Below are 15,235 nucleotides of genomic sequence, written 5' to 3'. Positions count from 1 at the left end.
AAGTCAGATAAAGCAGCTCATGAACAGTGTGGGTAGCAATATGGGTATCCTTTGTTCCAGCGTGGGCAGTCTTCATTTCACTGTCAAGATTTTATTGAAGTCAATGATCTGGTTTGTCAATATCTTCTTGCTCTGTATACTGTGCTGTTTACAGTGAATGTCAGAGCTCTTACACCAATATAAGTAAAATACATTCTGTAGACAAAAATAGCATTTTTATCTTTAAATCAATAGTTAATACTTATGTTGTTGAGAAAAATGAGATTAGGGTACTATTTAATAGCATTTTATCAAAGTATACTAAGGACATCTCTAAATTTGCCTTAACTTACTAGCTCCGGATTCCTCTGAGAGGTACGTTCTCACAAAGCAAATGATTCAAGGGAGAAAATAACCAAGCAAGACCAGTAAAACACTTTATTAGCTGGGAATTTGGCTTCAAGCCACAGTACAAAGCTCTAGTAAACCTGGCTGAGTACATGAAAGGCTTCTTTTTCTTGAGCTTATTAGGCCTGAATAGCCTCAAGCTAAAGCAGGCTCTTAGGATGCTCTCTCTTCATTTTTTTTTTTTTTTTATTTCCTTAAGACTCCAGTGGGCACTAATGGAAATGGAGAGAAAGACAAACAAGAGGATCCTGTTAGCTCCCTGAGTATTGCTGAAGTGGCCTAGGCCCTGCTCCAAAAGTAGAGAGAGGGAGAAGGAAGAGAGGACAGCCCCTCCATCCCTGCACCCCCTCCCTGTCCTGCTGTCAGCCAGCCAAGTGGGAGCAAGAGAGAAGAGAGCTTGTGGCGACTTCTGTCTTGACACAAGGGGAAACTCTCACTCTAGAAAAAGCAGCTTAATCAATATCCTGTGATCTTACCAGGGCAACCAACCCACCTTTCTAAACTGGCAGAAAGGGCATGAATGTAGATTGGAGTTTTACACCCAAGAAGCAACAAAAATATTGCAAGTATTTGAGTACATTTCCCAAAAAAAGCAATATATTGTAGTCTTCATGTTTTCCGTTAGATAGATCTCTAATATAATAAAAAGAAGTTTTGTTTGGACCCCCAAGGCCCTAAAAAATAAATCAGCCATCTTTTGATTCTTTGGGGACCAGTAAAAAAGTCTGAGGCACACACACATTCTTTACAATAAGTCTCTGGCACTATACCAGAACCCCAGAGAGCAAGGCTGAGTCATGGAGTTCTACAAGGATTTCTTTTGTACAGTTGGCCGGAAGCCTAGATGGAAAGAAAGCAAAGAGGCCTCTTTGGCTCTTCTGTCCTAGTCCTATTACCTTTGCTCTCAGAGGCTTGCTACTTCAGTAGTAAGAAGGGAGAAAGTCAAATTTAAGAAAAAGAGCACCCATGGTAGGTGGGTAAGAGATCATTCAGGTTTTTTTACACATAGAACTGATTAAGTTCTAGCTTAATTAAGTTCTGGGTCACTTGGCATTGATGTGTGCGAGTGTTGTGTGTGTGTGTGTGTGTGTGTGTGTGTGTGTGTGTGTATGGGGGACAGGGGTGTGTGTTGGAGATATGGGAAGCATTTTAATACAAAAACCATATGAAACGACACACTCTATATAAGACAAAGAATGAGTCCCCACAGAGCCCTACAGGTGCCAAAGTCAGAGCTGTTTACTTATCTGCAAATCTCTTAAAAACCTTCAACCAGTGGCCGATTGGCTTAGCTTCTTCATTACATCTTCCCTTACCTGTCTCAGCTTCTCCTCTTGAAATACTCATATTACTTTATTCTTCAACAGCCATCTCTTTCCTAGACTGGAAGCTCCTCAAGGGCCAAGACATGTCTGTCCTGTTCTCTCTTGCTAACTAGGCACTGGATAGATTTTTTTCCTGTTGAATGGCGTTTAATTGCGCCCTTGACTATAACCTTAATTGAGAACACTACTGGAGAGAATATTTGGGGAAGAGGGATTTAACCTAAAGCATAGAGTGTGTTTAACCAACATTACCTCTAGAATTATTATTTTTTAAATAATTGATGATGTTAAGAAAATGAAATCTCAAGCATATATATTTATACTCACATACATGTGGAAACAACACATACATTATATATATGTGTGTATATATATATTTAATTGCTAGCCATTCAAACTAGTTTTCATGTCTCCACAGCCCCATGGACATCCTCCTTTCATGTACTCGCTTGTAATTTCATCATAAAAATCTGTATTTCAGCTAGACTATAAACCACAGGAGTGCAGAAGACAGTGCCTGATGTGTTCACTGCTGGATTCCAGGCTAACATATATTAGGTGTTCAATAAGTATTCAGTGAATGAATGAATGAAACACTCAGTAATCCCATTTTGTAGGTACTGATCATTAAGCATACAGTCACTTTGCTCATTTGAGCACTCCATGCCTTTAGTCAAAGACCATTAGAGGTCTAATGTGTGTGCTACCTATTGTAGTTACCGTAGCCATTCATGATCAGTTTTAAAGGTTTATGCTTTAGCAATTTTTATATTACATTAGAAAGACATGGGAAAAGAAATATTATATTACTATCCCTGAAATAAATGTTAGAAGGCATCTGAAACTCAACTCTAAAACACATACCTCCAATTTTTTGACATTATAAAATGGTGCACACATCTCTGTACAATGAATCTATATAAATCTGGACAGTATAATATGGTTTTTACTTCATCGAAATTTATAAATATATTTACATATAACTAAAATTTTAAACTATAGGCCCAATTCATTTTTATAGTTATACGTGGCCACAGGCAATTCTTGGTTCGAGATGGTATTTCTCTTCTAGATAATCCTCACAGTACCACCAAGTGAGATACCTTACAAAAAGCTCCTTTTCATGTTTAATCTAAACATAGATACCAAATTACTCTTCATTTTTTGAAATATTGAATTTCTAGTTGATTATATCTTATGTTTAATTTTAAAAAAGATATATAAGACTTGAAAAACCAATTATAAAAGCCAGTTGCTTCCTCATACTCTTACTCAAATTTTTATATATTTCTTTAAGTGGAAAATGAAGACAGCAGAAGACAGTGGTAAAATTTTACCTATAACCTGTGTGCTTTTTTAAAAAAACAAATTATCGTTTTTATTTTGGGTATCTTTTAATTAACATTGTCAAATTAATAAGGCCCTCAGAAGTCAAAGAGATCCAGAAAGATGTTTGTTCTGAGAAAAATTTGTTAATTTAAATACAGTATTAATATTTAGCCCAGGAAAACTCAACTTTGTTCAACAAGTAAACATTTGCACATAATTTGTTTCCATAATTGGAACAGCTGTGTACAGAAAGAATGGCAAGTGGAAGAGGGCAAAAGAGAAAATGTAAACCAAAAAATGGTAAATTTCACAGAGAAGCAGAGGACCAGAAAGTGAAAACTTGAGATATGAGTAAAGTACTCTTCTTACACCATGTTAGCCACTTGGGCTGTAAGATTCAGCATGTGACACAAGTTCCCAAGCCTCTAATTACATGATTAAGTACATTAGTCTTAATCTTGACCTTGAACGCTCTATGAGCTTTCATTCATTATTTATTCATGGAGCCCAGACTGTTCTACTCCAGAGATACAGAGATGACTATTTGCCTTGAAGGGATACAGGCAATTAGAGGATACAGACAAGTAATTGGGTGATGCTAATATATTTTAATATGTACCAAAATACTGGAAATGCTATTTTTTGTGGCAAAACATGCTAGGAAAATGGTCCAAAAACTCTTTCTCAAATTTTTATATGTCAGTTGTTAAAATGGCATTTCAGAACCATTTTTAAAAAACAGGGTTTAGTTGCACTTATAACAAAATATGCATTCTATAACAATAATACTTAATATTATATTTTCCCATATAATAAAATAAATACTGTTTAATCATTTTATTTCAAGTCAGGGTACAACTTCTTCCTTTTTCCAGAGTTAATAAGGGATCAGCTTATTTCATAGTTGACATCTCAGAGCACATGCAAAAGAAGAGTAGAAAGTAACAAATTTGACATATAATTTTTTGCTTTAGAATATACTTAAGTAGTAACTTTCGGAAGTTGTCCCAACTTTTTCTGGGTCTGGGGTGCAGTGTATGTATAGGCATGTGTCACTCAAAATGACTGAATATGTTCTGAGAAATGCATCTTTAGGTGATTGTGTTGTGCAAATGATCATAGAGTGCACTCACACAGACCTACTACCGTGTTTCCCCCAAAATAAGACAGAGTCTTATATTTATTTTTCCTCAAGAAGACACCCTACGGCCTATTTTTAGGGGATGTGTTATTTTTTTAAGTACGGTACAACAATCTACATTTATTCAAATACAGTTATGTCATCTTCTTCTGGAACATCATCATAATTCTCCAAACCCCAAATTCCATCCTGAATTTCTTGTGACTCTATTTCCTTTAGAACCACTGGCCCCAAACTCTCATGTGGAGCAGTAGAGCTCTCATGGGGCAGATGAGAAGGGCTGTTCGTCTTCTTTACCTTTCCGCAATGAAATGCATGCGTTGTGCAGATACACTGAGTAGCCACGCCCATCACTAGGTCTTATTTTCAGGGTAGGGCTTCTATTGTGCAAATGCTTAGAAATCCTGCTAGGGCTTATTTTATGGGTAGGTCTTATTTTCTGGGAAACACGGTACACACCTAGGTTATATGGTATACCCTATTGTTCTGACCACTGTTGTATATGTTGTCTAGCATTGCCCAAAGTGTGGTTAGCACATGACTGTATTTGGTTCTGTGGGTTATTGTTATTGAACGCAGTTTTGGCCGCCCACCACCTGAGAACCAACACAGGAAGCGAATGTTGGTGAAGGAAAAAGGTGGTTTATTTAAGTGCCAGCAGCCTGAGGAGATGGCAGATGATTGAGCAACTTATAAAGGGACAGGGTAAAAGGGATATGTAGCAGCAAGCAAGATTTGTGCAAGTCTTCTTGACTTCAATGGTTATCAGTAAACAATAGTTCATTCTGGTGGATCTTGCTGTCAGCCATCTGCGGTTGGCCTGTTCTGGACTCTTGATCTGTTTCTTCCCTCACTCAAGGTGTTTTCTAATCTTGTGTGCAGTAGCTGTGTAGGCAAACAGCAGGTTAATTTTAAACTTTTAAGATAGAACAAGCCACAAGCATACTGAAAGCAAAATGACTTCCCTTTAGCTAGCCTAGCAATACAGTCTGAGTGACCCATGAGGTGTGCTTACAGGATGGAGCAGGGTTGCTGGACAGAACTATAGCACTAAACGCCATCTTGGCCCTTTGTTGATGTGGGTAATCCTGGTGATGGTTTTTGATCTAAAATAAGGCAAAGTCTGGAGGCTTCAAAGGTATCATTCCACAATCTAAATTAGTATTTTTCTACTGAGCAGGGATTCTAATGCACAGGCTACTCCAAGTAGTTTTATGTGGAGGATACCATTTGGTAGGTTACAGGCAGGGAATACCCAGGGATTGCTAGAGAGAGAGATAGGAGCAAAATAATAAAGGACCCTTTATATCCTAGGAAGGAGTTTAAACTTTATTGTGAAGATAAATTATTCTCTGTCCTGATGATATTTCACAATCTAGCAGAGATTTAGATAGAGGTCCTGCCGCCTAATTTGTTTAATCAAGTATATGTCAGGATTTGCCACTATCAAACAAAAATCACAGTTTGGGCACACATTTCTCTCCTGCCTCTGAAGAAGGCCACATCATCTGCCAACGGTGAGCTGAGAGGTGATGCTATTGGAACTCTGAGAAAAATCTTGTGTAAAAGATTCTCGGCGGACATTGTGGGCAAAAGGTGAGGAAATAAATCCATATAGTGTATGCATTTTTTCCCCCTGGAGTCCTCAGCAACATAGGAGCAGAGAAGGTAAATTCTCTAAATGTTGGGATTTTGCCACAAAGATTCAGCTAGAGGTACCAGAGACAAAAGGTATTGACAAGAGTGATTAATCTTTGAAATTGATATTTGGGATTTAAATTATATTTTAGAGCAATCACTCTGGCAGTGGTATAAAAGATCTTCACCCTGCCAGTGTAGAGAGACTAGAGGCACTATTGTTTTGGCCCCTTAACCAGAAATAGATACCAAGCTAGAGATTATTTCCCAGTCCTCTTGCAAGATGTGACCATAGAACCTAGCATCACCATGGAAAATGATCAGAAGTAATGAGTGCAACTTCCAACTCACTTGTTTTAAAAGAAGCTACCTTCTCTCTTCCTTCTTCCTGTGGACTAGACCTTAGATGTGGCTGCAAGCTAGTTTGACTATGTAGAGGAGGACTGAGTCCCAGGGATTGTAGAGCAGCAATATGGAAGGAATCTGCATTGTTGAACGTACTTGTAGAGAAGAGTTGGCTCACTATGCTAGCCTGCGCTATTACATGACAGAGAAACAGTCACCTACTTTAAGCCATTGTGTATTTGGGGCTCTTTCTTAAAGAAGATTAGCCTTTACCCTAAAAACCAGCATTAGGTTGGTTAGGCTTTAAATAATCAATATTAAAAGACGCAGAGAAGTAGATAGAATTTGATATACTAAAGTCTTTAGCTACAAACTAGCCTTATGAGGTATAGGTACTATTAATTTAAAAAGAAATTACAATTTGTATTGTAATTTCAACACAAATAACGTGACAACCATGGGTATATTATTAACATATCCCAAGAAGTTGATACAGGAAGTTCTGTGCTTGTGCTTGTATATGCAAGGAAGGTGGCTTAAATAAAAATAGGCTTGCTCTGATTCTGTCTACTTGAACCAATTAGTTTTCAGTTACATCAAGAAATTGAGAAAATTCTTCAGGGCTTCCAGGTAGGGAGGTCAGCAAACATCCTAAGCCAAAGATGAACTTGGCATGTTGGAGAGTCAAGAGGGGCAGTGTACCTGGCAGATAGTAGGTAAAGAAGAGTCGTAGGAAATAAATTTGGAGAAATTGCAAAGGGTCATATGAGACAGGTCCTTTAAAATCAGGATAAGGAATTTGAATTTTAGTTTAGGCATGATAGGAATCCATTAGAAAAATTTAAGCAACTGAATCGCATGAATAGGCCTGCCTTTTAAAAATAGCACTCTATGGACAATGGATGCAAGGGAAGAAGCAGGGTATCTGATTAGGAGATGCTGCAGCAGCCCAGGCAAGAGAAGATAATGACTTGGACAAAGGTTCAGACCTTTGGGACCATTCTGGGATTTTGAACACAACAAAGTCCCTTTATCAGCAGCAAAGGAATAAATGTATTAGTTGAAACTGAAGAACATCATAGTATATCAAAGACTTTCTTTCATCTGGTACTCTTTAGCCAGAACATTCCTTCACTCCCAAACTCTGATACTGTTCCTGGCTTCCCCCTTCTTGTCTTTGTTGTCAGAGGGGAATGTCTTGGCTCAGCCTAGTAACCCTGAACAGGGGCCCCGAGCCACAGCTGCTTGCTTATGGGAACATGGTTTGCAAAATGGTTGTCCACATTTCAGTTAATCAAATCAAATGCCAGCTAGAGCCTGTGGTTTGGTGCTTCCAAAGCAAGTTGCTGCCAAGTCCAGTCAATGTTCTAAGTGATTTTATTTTATTTTTTTGTTCCCAGATACATCAGACAAATGGTGAATCTCTTAATGATTCAATCTGCTGAACTATGCAACCATCATAGCATCTAAGCCATTTTTCAAAGAGGCTTCTGCAGCTGCTTGGCCCTGGTGAGGCTGCTAATGGTGAAGGCTACAGACAGCTCACAGATGGGAGAGCTTTCGGTATTAGTCAATCCGATGTGCCAAAAGAAGGAAAATAACAAAATTGGCCAGTGATAGGTGTCTTCTGATTGGCATGGAAATGAAGTACCAGGAACTGGGAGCAGAGGAACATGACTTAAAGAGCATCCTAAAATGCTCAATCTGGCTCTCTCAATTTTAGGAGTCTAAATCTCTTTTCTTACTGACAGGCTTTAGCTGGAAAATTTGGGGGGGGGGTGTTTCTTTTTCCTTGATGAGCTGGTTTCCTTCCTCTAATCTTTGCACGTGGTGCAAGTCAAACAGACTCCCCTGGACACAGGAGCCTTTTCTGCTGGATGAGGGCTCCAGCATCACCAGAGATGGACCCAGGAGCAAATTGAAGACCCTATCCCTGCAATTCCCAAATAGATACCACCAGTAAGCAGTACCCACCAGTAAGCAGCCTACTTCAGTGTAACACAACAAATTCCTAAAGGAAGAAATGAGCAGTTGTACATCCACTAGGGCACATTGAAAGGGCATAATCTTACAAAACAAGAAGAGAAATTTAGGATAGATGCCAAGTACTTCTTGCCTGTGGAAACTGACAGACTGGAATGCCAGGGAGGCTAGGAGTTCTCCATGAATAATAAAGGGTAGGCAGAAGACAGATAGTTACCTCCTGAGTTTTTTTTCCCTAAGTTTTGGGTCATCTATGTTAGATCGATTCTAAATGTCCTCCTTACTTGTACAGTTTGGGTGATGGGCCAGGTTTTGTTTTATCTGAATAACCACCCTGTGATGGAAGTAGGGGCTCTGTAGTGCCATAGTCACCCTAGACAGAGAAAGTAAAGCATAGGGGAGGTAAGTCCTTTAAACTCAAGGACAAGCAAGAATGAAAAATCTCTTTGCAACCTCACAAAGGACACCCATTTAAAGTATATTTCAGCATTTGTCTTTTACATAAAAATATGTTTAAATAAGAGCAACACTGTAGAGAGTGTATCGGTTAAAATATACTTTGGTCTGAGGCAGAGCTGGTTCAAAGAACAGCTCACATGCCTTTATCTGAATTTGTTGGGTTGAGTAATTATTGCTTATTTTATTCAAAAGCTCTTCTTTTGCTTGACTCATCCCATTAACTTACTCAATTCTCTACCAGTTAAGTATCATTCAAATGGAACACGTTTATGCTAAATATTTTTAAATGAATAATGTAACGTGTTAGGGTGGATTTGGTAAAAGTAGAAAAATATCAAAAGTTGAGGCTCAGCCTTTTATGAGAATAGAAATAATCAGAATTTGTTCCCTTCAGTTACTGACTTTGTTAAAAAGGGGTCTCAGTCCAGTTAAAATCAATTTTAGAAAAACTCTGACTATTTAGCCACAGTAACCTCAACAAATCATGTTTATACTTTCAGTGGAATATCTTATTATAAGATTTCATAATTCAAGTATGTAGCAAAATGGATAAAGCAGAAGTAATTGCTCTCAAGTTTTAAGAAGTGCTTCTCTGAAAGATGTCTAGCCAGTGTTATCTAAGAACTTATATTTCTACATTCTTCCAGAATGTGCTCATGATAATCCTGACTGCATGCCAAGCCTCCAGTCACACTCCATGTCTTTTGTGTAATGTTTCCTGATTCTTCCCCATTATTATTTCAAGCTCCTTTGTTCTTTTTTATGTCATCTCTTATGCTGCACTCTCAGCAAGGAAGATTCCGGAATCTTCTAACCATTTAGAAAAACTAGCCTTGTGGCAGTGAATATAAAACCAACCAACAACCCCCACCACCACCCCATAATTTCAGATGTTTTCTGATGATAAAAGATGGAAATTTTATAGACTCTTGGTTTGTGCTCAGAATCTACTCCCCTTTGTGCTCAGAATCTACTCTGAAATAAAAAGTCTTAAGACGTGAGGGCTTCACAGGTTAAATTACCCTGGAAAAGTTAAAATTTACTTGCTTCCATGGAGGATACAATTGAAATTTTACAAATTATGTTCTTGAAAAAAAATTGCTTTTTGAAATTTTCATATAGACTGTACTGTCCCTGACAAAAAAAAAAAAAAAGCTTGTTCTTGGGTAAAGGAGTTTATATGTTCTTATTTAAGTACTTTCATCCCAGAAATGAAGAAAGAGAACTGAAGCTTGGAAGGGAGATTATGAAGGTGTACTCAGGGTAATATTTTGAAATATCATTTAATGTAGTTTTTTTTTTTCGTGATATCTTTACTCGGAAGCCTTTTTGCCATTAAAAGTAGACAGATTATCCACTTCATTCCCCCAAAGAAAGGAAATAAAGAGACATAGAGAAATGAGGAACCAATTGGATTTATAAATACATTTTGAAATAACTCAGCATAAACAGTAGTTTTGAAGGTCTGATTTTTCAATTGTCAAACTAAGTCATTTGCATTCTTGGAATTCCAAAAGTTTCTTTTTAACATTAGTGATTTAGAATGAATAATTCTCTCTCTCTCTCTCTCTCTCTTTCTCTCTCTTTAAGGAAAGTAGATTGACTATAAAATGTTGTTAAAGAAAGTAATTGACTGTAAGATTAACTGTAAGTTTACAACTGTGCAGAATTGGAAGCTTTTAAATGAAATCCAGTTATAGACCAAAACAGGGAACATTTCTGCACAACAATGTAAGTGACTGAATTTTGACCTGCACAGGTCAAAATAATAAAGGAAAGAGCAGCATGGCGCAGTGTAGCCTCCCCCTCCACTTGGGGCCAGCTCTAGTTTAATGGAGGACAGTGGTCCTTAAGCTAATGAACAACAAAATAAATGAGATGGAAAGCAAAGGTAATTCTGGTACTAAATGACATGAGAGACTGTGGTATAGATACCTCCCTCCCCTTTTCTTACCCTCCTACCCAATCATCCTACTAGAACAGGAGTCTTAGAAGAGGGAAGAGAGAGGTCCTGCTATCAAAGGAATTGGAGCTGTTAAGTCAACACATTTGGATGTAAAAAAAAAATGGAAAAGGATAATATGTTTATTGTTTCTTTTTTTTTTTTTTTTTTTGAGACAGAGTCTCGCTTTCTTGCCTAGGCTAGAGTGAGTGCCGTGGCGTCAGCCTAGCTCACAGCAACCTCAAACTCCTGGGCTCAAGCGATCCTCCTGCCTCAGCCTCCCAAGTAGCTGGGACTACAGGCACAAGCCACCATGCCCGGCTGATTTTTATATATATATTAGTTGGCCAATTAATTTCTTTCTATTTTTTTTATGGTAGAGACGGGGTCTCGCTCAGGCTGGTTTTGAACTCCTGACCTTGAGCAATCCGCCCGCCTCGGCCTCCCAGAGTGCTAGGATTACAGGCGTGAGCCACCGCGCCCGGCCTATTGTTTCTTTTTAAACTTAAATTCACTAAAAGAGTTTTAATATAAAAAAATATAACTGAGACAAATCAGGACTTCTCTTAGGGGCCTGTCAGGCCCCCCAAGCATGGAAATAAAGGAAAATCTTGAGTCTCTTCACGGGGAATTCTGGGCACCTGCTGACCTTGAAAAGTGAATGGGCAACCTGATGAGAACATTGGCCCTCCAAGCAAGTGAGCCTGAGTCATGAGATTTTTTTTTCATTCTTTATGAAAACTAACAGATGGTGTCTTAACGTATGTTCTTGGGTTGTTTCTCAGAAACCCTCGCCAAATGGAAAATGGAGACAAGGGGAAATGAGGAATTGAACTCTGCCCACCATTGTTTGTTCTAAATTTCCCCTGAAGGGCCTAGAGGGAGTCACATCCATCTTAATGCTCCTTTCCACAAATCCAAGAATTCTGATTCCACTTAGGACCTAAAGGCCCCCTATGTCAGAATACCCTACCTTTTTGGGCCAGGCCAATATATAATGTGCATGTATTGATTTATAATTTGGCCTGCCTGAAATGTACCCCTGCCTTTAAAAACCTTGGGTTGTAAGCCATCTGGGAGTTCAGGTCTTAAGCATTAGCTGCCCATGGTCCTGAAAAGAGGCCATACTATAAAATTGCCTCTTTCTCCCTCTGCAACTCTCTATGTCTGGCTTTGCTGCACCAGGTGAGTGGACCCCTATTTGGTTTGGTAAAATAACTGCTCCACAGCAATATAACTTGATATTTCAACAAACATGTAAACAATATATCTTGTTCTTCCATGATACCTAAACATGCATATCCTTTTCTTTTTGCATTTGTTGAATATAAACTGTCTTATGTTTTGCTATTTTTACCCACCATTACATAGTTATGAATTCTTACTATCCCTACAGTTATTCTTTTATTTCAAAAGGGCACATAACATTCTGTAATGTTTATGTGCCACAATTTATTAAGACTATTATCTAATGACAGACATTTATGTTATTTTTCTTTTTGGGGGGATAGCGAGGAAGATCAGTGGAGAGCTAGTGTATATAACCTTTTGCTTCTATTTAATTATTTCCTTTAAGTGTATTTCACTTTGAACTTGAACTGACTGGGGTTGCAGATGGTTGGCTTGCTTCCATGCCCCACATTCAGTTGACTATGAAAGAAGAGTTGGCTTTTAGAATGAAAACAAAGCTCTAAGTATCAATTTAAACAACAACAAAATTCTCTTCAGCTAAAAATTAAACAAAAACAGAGTTTGAGAATGGGGCTGCACCAATGTATTTTTTGTTGCTGTTTTTAAACAAACTTTTAAATTCTTTTAGGTTCACGGAAAAGTTCTGCAGGTAGTAAAGAGAGGTCTCATGTACCCCACACCCAGTGTGCCCTATTGTTAACATCCCATGCTAATATGGCAGCCATCACTAATGCACCAATAATAATACATTATTATTAACTAAAGGTAACTAAATTTTACTCAGTTTTCCTTCCTTTTAGAGTATTTGTTTTAACCATTGTGACAACTTGCTTAATGCAATGGGTATTCTAAGTGTATGAAGTACTGATTTTTTTTAATTAATTTCTATCGGTATAAATGGACTTTCCGAATTAGCCTAGAAAATTTACAGGGAAAGGAGCTATGAAAAATCCTTTCTAACTTACTATATAGATATGTCTAGGTAGGGGTCTTGCAGATAAAAAAGAAAAGAGGAAAGGCCAGCATCTTCTTTCTCGAATTCTTTACTCTCACCCTGCTTTTCCCACTGGTTTCTAGGCAGGGCACTGAAACTGCCGGGCATTCTCTGTGGAGACAGTGGGGAGCAAAGGTGGCCTTATTTGGGGAGTATGGTAAAGTCAATAAATATATCAAAAATGAGTGAATGAATAAGAAAGAATGAACCATTTCCCAGGTGGCGAATTTTTGAGTGGGGCATGTCTTGCACAGGTCAAGCTTAAGAACTACGTAGTTTATCTTCATCTTTACCTTAGCTAGGTTATTCAGGATAAACTTCCTGAAGAAATACAAGCACATTTCTGTGCCATTTTCAGTTTTGAATAAGAATAAGATTAACTTAAAAGATACAAAAGAGGAAATGATTCTCCACAGAAAGAACAACAAGAAAAAACGTCAGTGAGGAAAATAAAGGCAAAAAGTAAAATAAACACGCCTTTGATTAAAATAAAAGCAACACACGAGCAAGCTAAAAGTGGCACTTTTAATTTAATCAGATGAGAAAGGAAGGAGATTGAAAACCTATTGTCTGGATAGGTTGTTTGAGAGAGATGCTAAAAGCAATAACGAATCATTTAAATTCAGGAGAGGATATGACAAAGTCATTGTTGAATCTTTTCATTATTTGGCTATAGTTTTTTGCACTGATCAGGATGTAGAGAAAGACCAAAAGCAGGAAGGAGGGAACAGAAGAGGCTTCATTAAACTCCACAGCTGGGATGAATGATTGATCATGGACATAATGAGGAAGGAAGCATTTGAGAAGCTATTCCAGGGAGAGAAGACACCCTCCTCATTTGAAAGCTATTTTGAATATGAAAAGAATAATAACATAATTATTTATTTCTCTTCCTGACTTCTACTATTCTCCTTTTTATTTTACTTTTCTTTCTTTTCATTATATTTGTCAGAATTAGATGTTAAGTCTTATTTTTTCCAAGCCAAACTGTAACCACCTTTATAAAAGATACTTTTCAAAAATAATCATTGTATTTCAGGCAAGACATGGGCAGACAATTGTTAACGGTATACAATAACTTTCAAACTCCCTTCTTCAATGGACTACCCAAATCACAAAGCCACTAAAAAACCCAGTGAAGTCTTCATTTGATGCTCTGCACAGGAAAAGTTTAGAGTGAGGGTTGACATTTCCCATTTAGCAGGTTGTTTAACAACTTTTCATGAGCCGACCCTGACTTTCAGGAGATGAAATGTAAATGGCAGAATTTATCCAAAGATCCACAATCCAGAAACGGAAGCACTGTTCTTTTGAGGGTTGCCACCTCAGTGGTGTCACTCGCAAGTCCAGATTACTGACATACTGGTAACCAATTATTGGGAGTCAAGTCCCAACAGGTGTCTGGGTTTAAGGGAGTTACGTTTATGCTAAAGGCAGAAAGGGAGAAGACGATATAAGACCAAATTTTAGTTTTACCACACCACAAGGGGTTTGTGCCAAGGTCACTGTGTGGTACATCAGGGAGTCCCTACTCCTGAAAGCCAAGAGGAAGCCTCTCAAAACTAGAAGACAAAGGTGCTTTCTGCACATGAATCCAGCTTCAGAGACATTCTGTTAGTGACATATGTTCTATCCTCAAAAAACAATGAAGTGTTCTGTGTGCTAACAACATAGCTTAAAAAAAAAAGGAAAAGAAAATTCTGCATTTTTATCTTGATTAAAAAATAGTACTTTGAATTGAACAGTCGCCAGAGTACACAGTTATAAAAAATCTACTCACTTTTCTTTGGCATCTCCTGTGCCTTCAGCTCTCTGTGCCTGGTCTGTTGTGGCATCTCCATTTCTGCAGGTCTGTTGTGGCATTTCCATTTCTGCAGGGCTGTTACCCTAGTTGCCACGTCAGCTTTTCCTTTTTCCCCTTTAAGAACCTTCTCGCCCTTCTGGGCAGGGGCCTTTTTAGGCTTGGGCTCTGGCTTTGGAGGAGCAGGTTTAGCAGACAACCTGCAGGTCTTCTCTGTGGTTCGTCCTTCAGCTTGGTTTCTTCTCCTTTGGCATCTCCTTCAGCCTTTCTTTGCTGCAAAATTAGATATTCTTTCTTCCTGAATGAGTATGAAGCCTGAGACATTTTAAATGTAAATATTAAATCTCAAGTATTTATGTCATCTAGGGATCAGTAACACAGAAAGTCCCCAATCATGCTTTTTTAACTTTAAAATCCCATTTACTTAATTGGAGCACACAAGGGCAGGCAATTCTTTTAAATTTCATTTTGCTAAGGTTAATAGCGGCATAGATTGACATTCTCACAAAACATGAGACAGGCAATCAAGAGAAAGTCTGGGGAGGAGTTTCAGAATTTGGGGTTTTCAGGGGAAGACCAAAGGGAGATTTGAAGCTTTCTTTGAAAAATAAACTTTAGAATTGAAAGAGTTGACAATAATATGAATATAAAACATTTTTTAAAAATTAGAACCCTATCCCACTAATAATTACTTTCCAAA

General features: G+C 38.0%; 1 long non-coding RNA gene, 1 other non-coding gene and 1 pseudogene across 4 annotated transcripts in view; 1 reads left to right on the top strand and 2 right to left on the bottom strand.

Moving 5' to 3' along the window:
- LOC105869109 (uncharacterized) overlaps positions 1–15,235 on the top strand; it is a 40,392-nt gene that overhangs the window by 15,828 nt on the left and 9,329 nt on the right. The window contains exons 3-4 of one of the 3 annotated variants that reach the window (XR_012920186.1): positions 5,678–5,778; positions 7,566–7,674. The exons of 1 other annotated variant lie outside the window; for it this stretch is intronic. This is a non-coding gene — a long non-coding RNA (uncharacterized LOC105869109). The remainder of the gene's footprint in view (positions 1–5,677; positions 5,779–7,565; positions 7,675–15,235) is intronic. One more of the 3 variants, XR_012920185.1, reaches the window with a different exon arrangement.
- LOC142872229 (small nucleolar RNA SNORD77) lies at positions 7,564–7,631 on the bottom strand. Its single transcript, XR_012920444.1, has one exon. It is a non-coding gene; the product is annotated as a small nucleolar RNA SNORD77 (small nucleolar RNA).
- Positions 14,511–14,859, bottom strand: LOC105869108 (non-histone chromosomal protein HMG-17 pseudogene; annotated as a pseudogene).

This window comes from Microcebus murinus, chromosome 7, assembly GCF_040939455.1.
Source record: "Microcebus murinus isolate Inina chromosome 7, M.murinus_Inina_mat1.0, whole genome shotgun sequence".
NCBI lineage: Eukaryota > Metazoa > Chordata > Mammalia > Primates > Cheirogaleidae > Microcebus > Microcebus murinus.
Note: the sequence above shows the minus strand (reverse complement) of the source record. Positions and strands in the feature narration are given on the sequence as shown.